A 14,172-nucleotide genomic window follows, 5' to 3' on the forward strand; every position below is an offset into this window, starting at 1 on the left:
CTCCTGGTAGTTTGGTCATAAACTGAATCTTTCCTAAACAGCAGAGATCAGAAATTATAGTGAACCAGTTACTTTTACCCCCAGGAATCATGGAATGATTTGCTTTATTAGTTACTCTCGGCTGTGTGGTCAGCTAAAGATAAGTGATTTAGTCATCAATAGGTGGCAAAAACAGAGCAATTGCTAGGAACGCTTTAATTACCAGCTCTGTATAGTGAGTGGGACTTCTGTGTCTGTATCTACACCACTTAGACAGAGGTAGTCTTGGAAGAATTTCATCCTAGTTTTTCCCTTTTACAAGGATTATGCGGCTGCCCAAGTGTGCTGAGTGGTGTAGACACCCAGAATTTCTCCTGCCATTCTGAACCAAGGCTTGAAGACTGGGTGGTAAATGGTGGACAAACTTGATCCTCTGTCTGCTGACTGCATTTATCAGATCAGTAAGGTGGGATTCAGCTCCAGATAGAGATGCTTAAATGTAGGTATCTAAATGAAGGTGTTTACTATAAGCTTACTAAGGTGCTATTGCAGCTTTTCATCATTACCTGAGTCACTTTCTAGGCCCAGCTGAATGTACTGACTGGCAACTGAATTCAGATGCCCACACATGGACTCTGTGATGTTTTAGATTCCCTGAGATACCCTCCCTGGTTTTGCTTGCTGCTATGGAAAGTTATGGCTTGTTGTAGGCCTGCTGCCATATCCATCCTCCTCACATGAGCGCCTTCACACAACATAGGACATTTTAAATGTAATTCCAAGTGTATATGTGTGCAACTGACTGAGTTAGCATCTGAATTGACTATAATGGGAATTGTACAGGTCACAGGTAAACATCTGAGCTAAATAATAGAGTCTCTTGCTGTTATGAATGGATGTGGGTGTTTAGATAATTCCTTGCCTTTTGCCCACGCCTCTGGCAGCAGGCAGTAACTTTATTGAGGTGGCCAGCACCCCAAAACCCACTCTCATTCACAAGTTCTTTGATAATGCCTGATTCGGTCTATTATAGAATGGATTATTTATTTAATGGACAGAAAACTAACAGCCATAAGACTTGAAACAAACTAATACTACACAGGAATAAGGACAAAAGAGAAACTACCAGTAGATATATACAGTGTGAGGTTAAAGGTACCTGTTAATGTTACAGCTAGGGAAGAAATAATATAACCTAAGACTCAGTGTATCTTACCATCCAATTGTTAATGCAGCACACCTCGAGATCCTTTCCCTCAATCCCCAGGGAAGTAACCATGGAACCTCTGTCCAGGCTCCAGGCTGAGGTCTCCCACGCTTTCAGGGTGTGTCTGTAGACACAGTGGGCTTCTCCCACTGTGATAATTCGTGTGCTTTTTATAGTTTGTAAAACAGTGTCTCTCAGTCAAGAACATTTTCTTTATCTCTTCCCAATCAGCTCTCCAGACTAAGATGTTGATTCTTAGCTGAGGTCTGAGCTCTTTTGATGCCAGAGATGACCCCTTGCTGACCCTTTCAGCCCAGGTTGTCTCTTTATGCACCAACTATCCGTGGTAGAGGGGAGAGGGGGGTAGACAACCTGCCACACCTGCTGCTAGAGGTGCCTCGGGATGCTCCACCTGACTGTCCTAGATACTGAAGACTGCCTGCTATGGCACTGCATGGTTTGGTTTAGTCAGCTGAATACTGCTTCTAAGTCTGGACGTCTTAGTCTCAGACTCAGTATTATCCCAAGGGAACGATACAGGTGTCTGAAACAGGGTTTTTCTTTTTTTTCTGTGTTAGATACATGAATGCAACTCTGACATCTACAGAGGTACAGGAGATACGGTGCTGGATTTATAGTCTTGAGTGGTGTTGGAGTGGCAGCTGGAGAGCTCCTCAACATCTTGTGGAGAAAAGGACAGTGCTGCACTGCTGGGTAGAGCCACAACAGCTTCCACATGGGCTGGGTAAGATATGCACCCTGCCCACAACCCATGCACAGCCAGGGTGGCTGGAGCACCACAACTCTCTGCCAATGCAGACTGTGTAGGTACATGTGCGTCTGTGTGTGTACAGGTGTTTTATCTGCTCCTCTTCAAAAGGAATGTTCTGCTTCTTAGGCTCTGGAAGGTCAGATGTGCTTCATTCCCTTCAGACAGCTGGTCCACCAGGTTAGGCTGTGAGCCATCAAGGATGTCAGCACTCCTAATGGAAGTGCTGCTTTAGTTTTTTATTTTGTTGAAGAATTTCATGTTTCCTGACCCAAGCTGACTAGGATGAGCAGATTAGACAAGAGAAAAAGGTTTATGGAAATATCAGGAAAGCTGGATAATGTCGGTGCCTAAATTGTCCGTTGGAGTAATTTTCTTCCTATTTACTATGTGGTCATCAGTTAAAAGCCATACTTGACCTGTCACTCTGTGTCCATTTCCAGACAAAACTTGTATCTCATTGTGTCTTTTGAAATCTATTTGGACAGAGGACTGAAACACGTTTTTTCTTTGACAAGGAGCTTGTCACACTTACTCATGTCTTTCTTGTTTCAAGCAAGATTTCTGCAACATGTTCTGCTTTTAAAGGATTTATGAATATCTGCTAGAAATAGTAGATGGGTCTACTAGTATATAGAAATAGTGGGCTGGTCACTAAATACCATTGCAATATTCCTCCCCCTGCATTCTACTATCTCTTCCAGTTTGCTAGCAGGTGAAACTCTGCTTGACCTTGCAAGCCCCTTGGATACAACAGCTTTGAAAGACGTATCTTTTTGTTGTGAAAAATCCTGATGGAATGGAAAGCTGTAACTGAAAACATGTTTATTTGTGAGGAGGAAAATTAAGGGTTTTGGTTTTGTTTTCCTGATGGAAATTGTGGGTTTGCTTGTTTGTAAGACAGATGTTTTCCTGTAGAGACACTTTTTGTCCAGTGAAGATATCCTGCCTGTGTACAAAGTCTAGGTCAGACTGACAATGGGCACTTGCCATGCACACAAGTGTTCAGCTAAAAAATGCATACTGGGGATGTGGTTTTGTTCTCTGATTTTCTTAATTTATTAGAATGAAATCCATGAAGAACGCTTTTCTTCTTTTATTAGAATGAAATCCATGGTTTGTAATAGGAAAAATTCTTGCATCAAGTGTATAGAATAACAACAGAACTCTAGCAACCTTAAACAGCTGCCAGTAAAGGCAGAGTGTCATTGGACAAAGCAATTTTTCAATTCACTTCAAGGAGGGTTAACCAAGTGATGAATTACTTGGTAGGAAGTGGCTTTAACCTGGTGAAATGTAGGGGGAATTTACTCAACAAAGTTGAAGTCAGAAGGACTGACAGACAGAAAGAAAGCCTATGAATGGATAGAGGGAAGAGAGAGAAATAGTTCATAGCAAAGACGCAAAGAAAGAAGTTTGACTGTGGGAGTGCAGGTGTGATTCTGAGAAGCACTGTCTATGAGAGATAAGAGCAATTCTGAGCAGATGAAGTTGAACTAAAGTCAGGGAGTGAACTAAAGTTAGGGAGTGAAATAGAGATAGGTGTTCTTCTGTTTATAACTATCTGACACACCCTTTCCCTTCAGAAAATCATTTGATGGGAAGTTTTCAAGTAGCTCTGCCTGATTAACACAGATGAACACTGGCACCTTCTGTGCCTGTTACTATGCCCAGTCTTCTGTCATGTTAGGCAGTGATGCCAGAGATGTCTGTTTAGAAATATGTGAACTGGTTTCCTTCCTCCATCTTGACAAAGACTGATGCATTTGGAGTGGCTTTCCTTGGGACATCTCTGGCAGAAATCACACATACATTATCTGCCCAGTCCAGGGTTCTGTGCAAAATATGTGGGTATATAAGTATTTGTTCCTTCATGTACTGGGCTGAAAGTTGTCAATCTCCATAAATTATTTTGTGTGCTCCTCCACTGCAGCAATATTCCATTCAAATACCATGGTGCTGAGTGTCAAATCAAAACACACAAACAAACAATTTAATTATCCTGGGTTATTAGGAAATTCTGCCTTTAGTTCTCCACAAAGGGGGAAAGAAAAGGCTCACAGAGTTTCTTTCCAGAGTGTAAAAAAAAAAAAAAAAAAAAAAAAAAAAAAAAAAAAAAAAAAAAAAAAGCCCATATATTTTATTTGAAAACATGTTCCATCTTCAAAACATTAAAAAATCAACACTTGCATTAAACCTGGCTTAAGGTTTATAGCACATGGCAGTCTTTAAAAGAGGAATATATCTGGGGGTTTTCATGACTTCATAAAACTACCTAAGTTACACATGCTGAAAGTGCTGCACATTAGATACTCTTGTCTTGGAATGTAATTGCCTTGAAGGTATAAAGGAGGCTGAGGCTAATAATTCCCCTAGTGTGACTATTCTCCATTTCTGCTCCACGGAGGAAGATAGAAGGATGTGGTATCATCAAAGAAGCATGTGTTGGGAGAAGGACGAGCTAATCCTTACATAGTTGTGCCCTGCATCTCAACTAAGGAACGAAAACCTTGTGAAAGGATTTCCTGAACTCCTACATACACTATATCCCTTAACCTATTAAAGGCTATAATTGTTGCACTAAGATAAGAGATGCTTCCAAAATAATCCATGTTGGTGGCCCTAGGTAATAAACTATTTATTAATATCCTAGAGTTGTGCCATGCAGTGATAGTGATGGAAATTTGGCAAACCAACTCTACTTCTGTCAGATGAGTGAAAGAGCCACTTCACTCAAGGCTGGATGACAGATAGATGCAGAGATCACTTTATGAGGGAAATCTGAAGAGATGACTTATGATTAGGGTGGTGACTGAGAGAGATGACCAGAAAAAGAAGGCTGTGATATTCAGCCCTCTTTCTCATCCAGACAGTTTTACAGACATAAATAAGTCTGAAGCCTTTATCTCTTAAAATACATGTTGCCATTATAAATTGGCTGAAAAATTCTGTTAATTTAGATTATTAATATTTGGCACTGTTTTTGAGCTTGTGCAAGTGATTTTGGGGGGTGGACTGGTTTCAAAGTACCTCTGTAATCTGTTTTACATGGACTGGTATGATTTTCCACACTTATTTAAGCAGAACAAATAGAAAACCTAGGTGATAACTGGTTTTTATTTTTGTGACTAGTTAGTCTTTGAAAAATTTGAGCTTAGTTTTTCTAAGCTAGTCATAAACTTGGGTTAACAGCATAAATTTGGCAGAATAACATGGGAGACAATAATGTGAGAGGTTTAATTTGGGAAACAACTCTTACTCAGCAGTATAGGGTAGTGCAGCATTTGCTCAGGTTCTGTGTGGTTTGGGACTGACAACTTCAGCTGTACTGGAACACGTTTGATTTCTCCTGATCTATCCTGGGGAGACCCCTCCTGTAAAGCTACCCAGGGCCGTGGATAATTTTATATCATGTCTCATTTTATATCATCACCTGAGCATTCAAGTGCTGCAATTTGTAGGACACAGGAGCAGCTTTGAGGGAAAGCCATGCAGGAGACTCTGACACACAGTGATCAGATTGTTCAGTGAAGACATCCAACCTTGGTATTTTGTCTGGGACAAATTGGTCAGAAGGTTGCCTTGAGCTTGAGTGTCCTGTTATTAGCTAATAACAGTTAGATTAAAACCCCTGAGCAGCAGGGTTTTGGGGATGCACATGCTGTTGAGTGTTCTTCCCAGAGCTGTTCCACTTTATGAAGCACACATTAAGATGGTGTCCTGCTAACAACATATGGAGAAATGCTGTCAGGGGTGATCTCAATCTAAGGCTGGCCCAGGCTATGGGTCTGTGAGATGTAGCTTCAAAGACCATAAAGAAGGGCAGACTTTTAAATCCAGGACTGCAATATCCTGTCCCCCATTCTGCTAACAGGTAAGAGGGGAAATCATATCACCAGTAAGTTTTGTGAATTTGTTAATCTCTCTTAAGGGGGGAATAGGTGTTTTCTCATTTTTGGTGTCCAAAATACTCTCATTCTCTATTGATTTTAACAGTGGAATGTAATTATATGCACTGAAAAAACAATTATAATTTCATTTTTTTATTCTTCTGGAGATGAAGAGATGAAAGAAATTCCAAAAAGTCTGAAATAATGCTTAGTTTTTTCTTTCTTTGTTAGCAGAATTGAGAAATCAATTACTCACGCTGTTTTGTGTGGACTGCCCCAGCTCTGAGCAGTGCAGAGTCATAGATGAGCAGTCCCAGTAGAGAAAGTCATGGGCATCCCAGGCTTCAGGTCAATGGTGTTGCTGCACTTCTTTTGTGAAACATTCTACATGGTTTTTGGTGGACTCTTGTCACTTGGACCCATGCCAAGATTACTAAGAGAAATTAGTTCAGAGGATCTAACTGTTATGTAAAAAAGCATGCCAGAGCACAAAGGCTTGATAAAAGTCCTGGTGTCGGTGCACAGACAGGGCTGCTCCACAGTGGAAGGGAGTGGAGGTGATGTCCAGGGACAGGCAGGGACAGTGTCCTCCCCTTCAAGTTGTGGTGCCCCAGTGAGGCCAGCAGAGTGGTGACAGGGACTGAGGACTGTCCAAGAGGCCGGTGGCCTTCAGACAGGTCCTCAGTGACAAGGCAGGTCAGAGATGAAGCCAGTCTGCTCAGCACAGCTCAGGGCAACTTGTGCGCTCAGGGACCTGAGACTTGTAGCAATTCTGTAGCATGGTAGAACTTGTTCTGAACAAAACATGACTATCATTAAATTGAGCTGGGTCCCTAAGAATGCCAGTTTACCAAAGAGGAAAATAACTATGAATGAAACAGTGAGAGAAAACATTTAAATGAAAGAATATATATCTGAGAATTGCAATTTTTTTAATTAATGTTTCTGTAGGTGTTACCCTCCTTCCCTAAAAATCAAGACGTTCTGCCAGATAGAAAAAGAAGGCATCAATATATTTTAGATATTTTCAAAATGAAAAAGAGATAGAGAAGTTCTTAGATACAGATATAAATTAGCAAAGGACACAGATAAATGACAAACTAAGGGATGTTTGTGAGAGATCTAGTTGCATAGCATAAAAGGAATAAAAATAGTAATATGACTAATCATGATTCTGAAATGATACAATATTCAAAACGACTGGATGATATGTTAGTATCAGAGAGTGAAAGGCTGTGGCTTAAACAGGAGAAGCCAGATGTTATCAGAAATGAAGTGTTTGGTTCTCATTATGTACTACACAATCCCCAAGCAGACACACATGCTCCCTCCTCTGTGTATGAGGGAGGCAAAATGCCTTGGGCTGGAATCCAAACCCACCCATAGACTGACTGAGTGGGGGAACACTGAGCAAAGAGAGATGAATGAACCGCTGCCCTTCCCCATGCTCCTGCAGCAGTTCTGCAGATTTCAGGGGATTACCCTGTGCTCCCTTTGCAGTGCACTGAGCTGGAATCCCTGCAGCTGTAAAAATGTTATTCGTGTGTTGGGAGAAAAAAACCACAATCCCACAGCCAAAAGAGGCAATATCTCTGCCAGTTTGCTGCATAATAACGTAGTGGTTAGAGCACTCGCTTTGGAGAAAAGGTTTTTTTTCTGGGCTCTTCTTAGCACAACAGAATCCTAATCACACCTTCCATCGTTCTGAAGAGTGTAACCTGAGCTGCCAATTGTGATGAATTGCTTTCAGTAATGTTTGTGAATTCACAGTTAGGGAATAAACACCATTTAAACGCATCCTGAGTGTAAATGAAGAAAGACATAGCCCTGAGAGCCCAGCGCTCAGACTGAACACAGGTGAGCTAGGTACTAGCTGGGTTACTAAGTTCATATCTCACCTTCTTCTCTCTCCCACTCCTCAAACTTCCATAAAGGTTTCATTCCTTTCTGAATGCTGCAGGGTGAAAAGGTTCCAGTCTCTGGGAAGCATACCCATCATTCCAACAAGTCTGAGTTCTGCAGCTTGGACATTTTAAGGATGGCAGGGGATGTAGCCTTGACATTAATTAGTAATTCTATGATGAATTCTTTGCCTGTATGAAATTCCCAGAGGATGTTGTCCCCAAGCTCTTTGGAAATAATGCCCACTCAGGTACAGATAACACCAGAACACCATGGAGAAGACAGCTGGGACATGCTACAGGAGTCAGCTGTCTCCTTGCTCTCCCTGCCATTGAGTGTGGGTCACACTAGAGAGACAGGGTGGGTGTGAGCAGGTTACCAGCCTTGGAGAAGAAGGGGAGACAAATCCTCATTCGCAGTTGCTTCTGTTGTGGCTGCCCACACAGTGAGAGAAGGTCTTTGTCTTTCCCCTCTCTCACTGTTATTGGCTTGCCTGTTATTCAGTGTTGGTGAGTGCAAACCTGGCTGCCTTTGGGGCTAGGCAGGGCTCTGCTGAGGGTACTAGCGATAAAATGAGGCCATGGCAAGAGTGATGGTCCCCAGGAGCTGGATGCAGTTCTTATCTAACTCCAGGGCCTTGATAAGTGTAAATGGACAATTTTGGTTATTATTCTGATTACAGTTTTCATTTAGATAACCTGAATGTGCTTAAGAAATTACTTGTAACTAGCCCAGAATGAAATATTTTATGTTTTTCCAGTATGTAGGGATGGACCAGGGTAGGATTAATGTGAGTGACTTAGAACAAACTCAAGATTCTTGGCATGGCCACAGATGGGGAGAAAGATCAATTAGAGCGACTATTTGCTGGCCTGCTTCTGCTGTCATCTGCTCTTTTTTTTTTTTTTTTTTTTTTTTTTTTTTTTTTTTTTTTTTTTTTTTTTTTTTTCTGTCCTGGCTCCTGCTGGCTCTCCTGTTCTTCAGATATTCAGGGACCCCATGACAGCTAAGGCTTTTTAGAGAAAAACTTGCTCCAAGCTTGGTATTTCCTGCAGATACCATGATGCCTCTGGCACAGCTTGGCTTAGCACTGGAAGGGTAAGACAGGTTCCTTTTTTCAGGCCACAGGGTACCTAGGAAGCATAGGTCTGTCTGCTCTTCATGAAGAGGCACACAGCACACATCTAGAATCAGGCATGACTCACCTTCCCATACAAATAATTACTTCATTATACGTTGTGTCATGTGTTCTCCTAATAATCCTTTTCCCTGCCATTGAAGTGTAATCTGCTTGTTCTTTTAACCCTGTGCCCAGCCTGTACTTGAACGTCAATCATTACCAGCACCATGTGTTCAGTTCAAATTATATTTCTTGGGGCTCTTTATTTGGTTGTTTTCTGGTCCCTATACACTATTTATACAGTGCCACATATGTTTTGTGGAGCCCTGAGATGAAACTCAGACATGCTGCTCATTAGGCTACTGTCTAGCTGCTAAACAGTACCAATTCTCAGATGCCCTTTGGTGACAGAGTTACAGTAATTGGACTTTTAGGTCTGTGTAGTCTAAGACTTCACCCTTCAATGACACTGGCCCACGGCCTGCTGAGGGAATCTGGGCCAGTGACTGATAAATACGGCGAGGTGGCAATAGGCTGTTTAAATTGTAACCTTCAATAAAGGTTTTATGAATTGACTGGTGTTTCCTGAGCACACAGTGCTCTAATGAATATAACCAAATATTTGGAGGAGACAAGTAATTACATGTGAGTGAATAAAAGAGCCTATTAAACCATCTGGACAGTTCAAAGAATTGGTAATTTTCAGATAAAACACTGAGGTTAAAGTACACCAGTTAAAATCTGACCCTTGTGAATGGTGATTAGACAATACTATCACCTGATGACCAGCTGAGAGACAGAGGTGAAATGAGTCAGGGATTGCTTTTGTGTTTATGACTAATTTTGGAGAAAAGATTTTCATATTCTTGTAATCTTTCCAATAATTCCCCAGCAGGAAGATGAAATTTTAGATTATTTTTCCCTCCATCAGTGTTCATTTAAATTTAAATTGGGATGTTAGATGTGGGAAAGCTTGTGTTTCTATGACAAATTAAATGTGTGCTCTGACAATTAAAAGAGAAGTTGAAATTTCAAAATGGATGATTTTTAGGGAACGGTGGAAAGTCTCAGGTAAAAAAAGTCTGAAATCTACAAAAATGTTTTATATGGAGCACAGGCAGACATGGAAGGTCCAAAAAATAAAAGAACAGACAGCTTGCTGAAACCTCCTCATAAGATACATTTCTCAGCAAAAGAAAATCACTTGAAATATTTCAATCCTCTGCAATTAAGAAAACCAAGCCCTCAAATGAGTAAGAAACTGTGAAGGAGGCATTACATAAAGAAGTTTTTATTTTAATTAGAAAGAGGTTAAATGAAAGTGGGTAGAGGTTGACTGTCACTTTGCAAAACTGGTGTTTACCACTGTCATAGCTGAGAACAAACTTAAAAGGCAAAGGCAGCTGCATTCATCTACAGCCAGTCTCCCAGCTAAAATGTGACCCAGTGCTATGCTTAGCAGGAAGTCACCTTAGTCAAGAGACTGGAAATGTTTTGGAGTGGTGTTATTCTCTCCTCCTTTTGAAACTGCTACCCATTAGGCAGGGCTGTGATTAAGGATGGGAGGAAAGAAGCACAGAGATCCTCGAGCCCACTTTGGTTCTCTGCCTAAAAAAAGTTGTGTATTTCATCCTCAACTTTCTGTCCACACTCTGAGGCTATTTAACTCGTGGAGTGCTTGTTTTTTAAACACCTCATGGAGAAAGGGGTGAGTGCTGCGCTGTGAGTGCTGAGCTGCTTGGGACAGAGATGCTTTTGCACTTTTACACCATGTGCACTGAGTGCGAGGAAACGTGGGCCTGAAGAAGGATTGCCCTATCATAAGGTCTTTATGGACTAGGCTAGGCGTAGGTCCTTCACTGGTTCCTTAGACTTACTATTAAAGGCTTATAGTCTTATATGCTGGGCCCTGGTAGTGGACATAGAGGAAACTGGATGTTCAAAAGGAGTCTGAAGAAGACAGAAAGTCTGGTGAGGAATTGCCTGAGCAGGCCATGGAGAGTTGCCTTCAGCTAGAAGAAAGCCAGCTTTTCATTTCTTCACATAGTGGTAAGCCATGTCCTGTAGTGAAGTGTGCTATCCACAGTAGTCTTCTATCGGAAAAGCAAGCAGCAGTCTGATATGTGATACTGAACCCTCTGAAGGCCTAGGGACAGTTTCTGCCTCATTGGGAAGGTCTCCAACCCAAGTTTCCCACCCTTCTGATGACTGCTATAACTGGGAGTCTGCAAGTACCAGGTTAGTGTCTCATTTTGGAGTATTCTGTTCGATACATGCTATTTAAGTATTCATAGGGGCAGATACTGTGTTGGAGGTCTCTCCCAGGTGAGTCTTCCAAACACCAAACTACAGCATCTCTCTCTCTCTCTCTCTCTCTCTGGCCTAATGAATATTTATGATATGATAGTGATGACAGCCACAGAAAAGCCCATGAGAAAATTAATTCCGTCTTCATAGCAGGGTTTCAATAGTGTGCTGTAAGTAAAGCACTGGGGCCACACTGGATACAGAGGATAAAAGGAAAGGTTGAATAGCTTACTCATTAAGTGAGCACCATCAAGCATGAGTACAGAATGAGGCAAGGACTATGTGGAAAAAATAGTATGTCATCAAGTAATTAAAGAGTGTGGCACAATGCATATGTATAAGGGACTGAATTAATGATTTCAGGAAATCTTAATTTTGGCATTTAGTAGCACTGGAATGCATGACTTTACATTCTGAGCAATATTCATTTAGAGTATCTTTTTGTGTAGATAAGCTTGACATAAAGAAGAAGTGAGGGAGCCTCACAAAGCCTTAAAAAACATACTTCTTTATTTCTCCACCCCAATCACCTCTGAATACGAAATTATGGTAGCTGGTTGAGATTTGTAATCAAACAGTGAAAACTTAGTGTACTTGATAATTATTGCCACTGCATTTCCTCTGTAGTAATCATTTTCCTATTTTAATTCCAAGCATTCTCTACCTCATCACTTTGCAGACTAACATGTAATGAATGCTATCAACAGGAGGTTTTTACAAAAGCCTCTACTGCTGCAGTTGCAGTTAAAGAGGGAGGGGGCAGGGATATTATAAAGGGTGAGGTTTTGAAGAGACATTAGAATAGATGGCTAAATAATAAAAAATAATGAAGGTAAAATATTTTGCCTGCTGTTCTCCTGATGAATTTTCCCATGAGCAGATTGGGATATTTTAAAAACATATTCGTTTTTCAAAATCATTTGTCAAGGGTCAAATATTTTCCTGGTTACTCATATTGAAGCAAGAAAAACCTGTCTCTGGAACAAGCTGCTTCTTTGTGGGAATAGATGTGAGGAAATCTGTTCCCAATTAATTTATGGAAATAATTCTCCATTTCATAAGTGACTTTTTGTGTGTGTTTGTTATTCAGAATGTGGATGGTTTTGACTATCTCATAAGTAATGTGGCATGTTGCAATGTGTCACAACACACTGAACTCAGTTTATATTAAAAATATTTAGTTACCTTCTGTTGTAAGTTAAGCTCTCTCTTTTCTGATATTCATAGATAGTTGCCCTTCTCAGCATATCTCCCGCTTCCTCCAGGAACATTTCTGTAAAACAATGGGAGAAAAAAAAAACACAATAGGGACTGAAGTGATGTAATTTTGCCATGTACAAGGATGTGTGGGATTTTTATTTGGGAAGAGGGCAGTATTTGCCTAGTACTAATGATTAATGACTGATGAAAGGATTATTTTTAGTAATACACATGAGAATAGTCAGATATGAAAACACACACATGATTTTTCTAAATTCTCTAATGCTTTTATAGTGAAAAGATAATGAACATAAAAAAATGTGTCTTGTAGATAGCTAAAGCAATTATTATGCTGTATAAAACTTATATTGATTTGTCAGAAGCCTTTTATGTTTCAGTAGCTTGCCAAAGAGTCATTATGGCATAATATCTCTCCTAGTCTATAATACACATTTGTTTCTGCTTTAGCAAAAGCACTTCTAAATGTCACATTTGGGTGAATTGGGACACACAAGTAAATATCATTAAGAATTTTTGCAGTCCTGCAGAAGTTCTGAGAGCCTTTGGAGTCTTTTTGCAGTGAAAAAACAATAGAGGTTAAAACTGGGTACTTTTAGCATCTCACTCACACTGAAATGACTAACTCTGCAAGAGCAGAGGTGTGCTCGCAGCCTGCCCAAAGCATCCATACAACAAACGCACAGAAGAATTTTGTTTATTAGCTGACTGCTAAGTTTCTCCTCCTTTCTTTCTAGATTGTCCTTTAAAATAGGGGGTGTGACTCAGTCACAACTAGAAGGGAGTTTTCGAAACCCAGTTTTTACGGTTCCAGGTCAATTTGGGTTTAGCACTTACGCTGGCTACATGAGGATGATTTCTTCATTGAAGAGTAGAATGAGTTTTCAGCTATTTTTGGATTTCTGGCCAAATGATCTGTGTGCTTGAGTTTACCACTAGTATGGTAAAAGGCAGGCCTTTGCTGCTAGACTATCAGGGCAGACTCAGAGGTGTGGACTTGGGATGCTTTTGCCCTGTGTATCAGGATAGTGACAGTGGCAATCTTGCCAACCGCAGCTACAGACGGTTATTTTGGCCAGCCTGCACTGCACTTAGGAAGCAATACACATTACTAAAGCACAATGTAATCACATTTAGCCTCTCAAATGGCATATCCTGGGCATCTTTCAGGCATTTATTTATGATAATTGTGTTTTTTTCAATGGAAAGCCTTTTCTCTCTATATATAATAGCTGACATGTTAAGCTTGGCACAACTGAAGTGGAAGACTGATCCTCTAAAAGTGGCTTTTTTGTTCTGTTTTGGATCCAACTGGTTTAATTTAGGATATTCTCTGTGTCAAGTTAGTGACTGTTATGTTTTAACTGGGAATACAGATGCAGCTTTTTCACCCAAGGAGGTGATTTATGACTGTGACCAAATTGCCACTTTACTGTAGAAAGGCGTCCCGAGGTCAGTCCATGGCCCAAGATTTGTGTGGCGCAATGTGGCTTGTGTTCACACAGGGCTAGCTTCTCTCCAGCAGATTGGGGTTTGAAGCAGCCCAGACTGAGACATGCTCTATTGAAAAGCTGGAGTCCTCCACTCACTGTTGCTTCTTGATCCTTTAGTGCCAGTGTCATGGATGTGCTTGTTTTAGGATCTAAAAGGTAAACCACAGTATTTTTACTGTGTTTTATATTAACTCATATGGATTCTGCTTTCAATGGCTGAGTTAGGCAGCGAGTTTTGGGTGTTGCCTTGCATCTCCTTTGCATCCCTGCGGTGCATAAATAGGGTT

Source organism: Sylvia atricapilla, chromosome 2 (assembly GCF_009819655.1).
Source record: "Sylvia atricapilla isolate bSylAtr1 chromosome 2, bSylAtr1.pri, whole genome shotgun sequence".
Classification (NCBI taxonomy): domain Eukaryota; kingdom Metazoa; phylum Chordata; class Aves; order Passeriformes; family Sylviidae; genus Sylvia; species Sylvia atricapilla.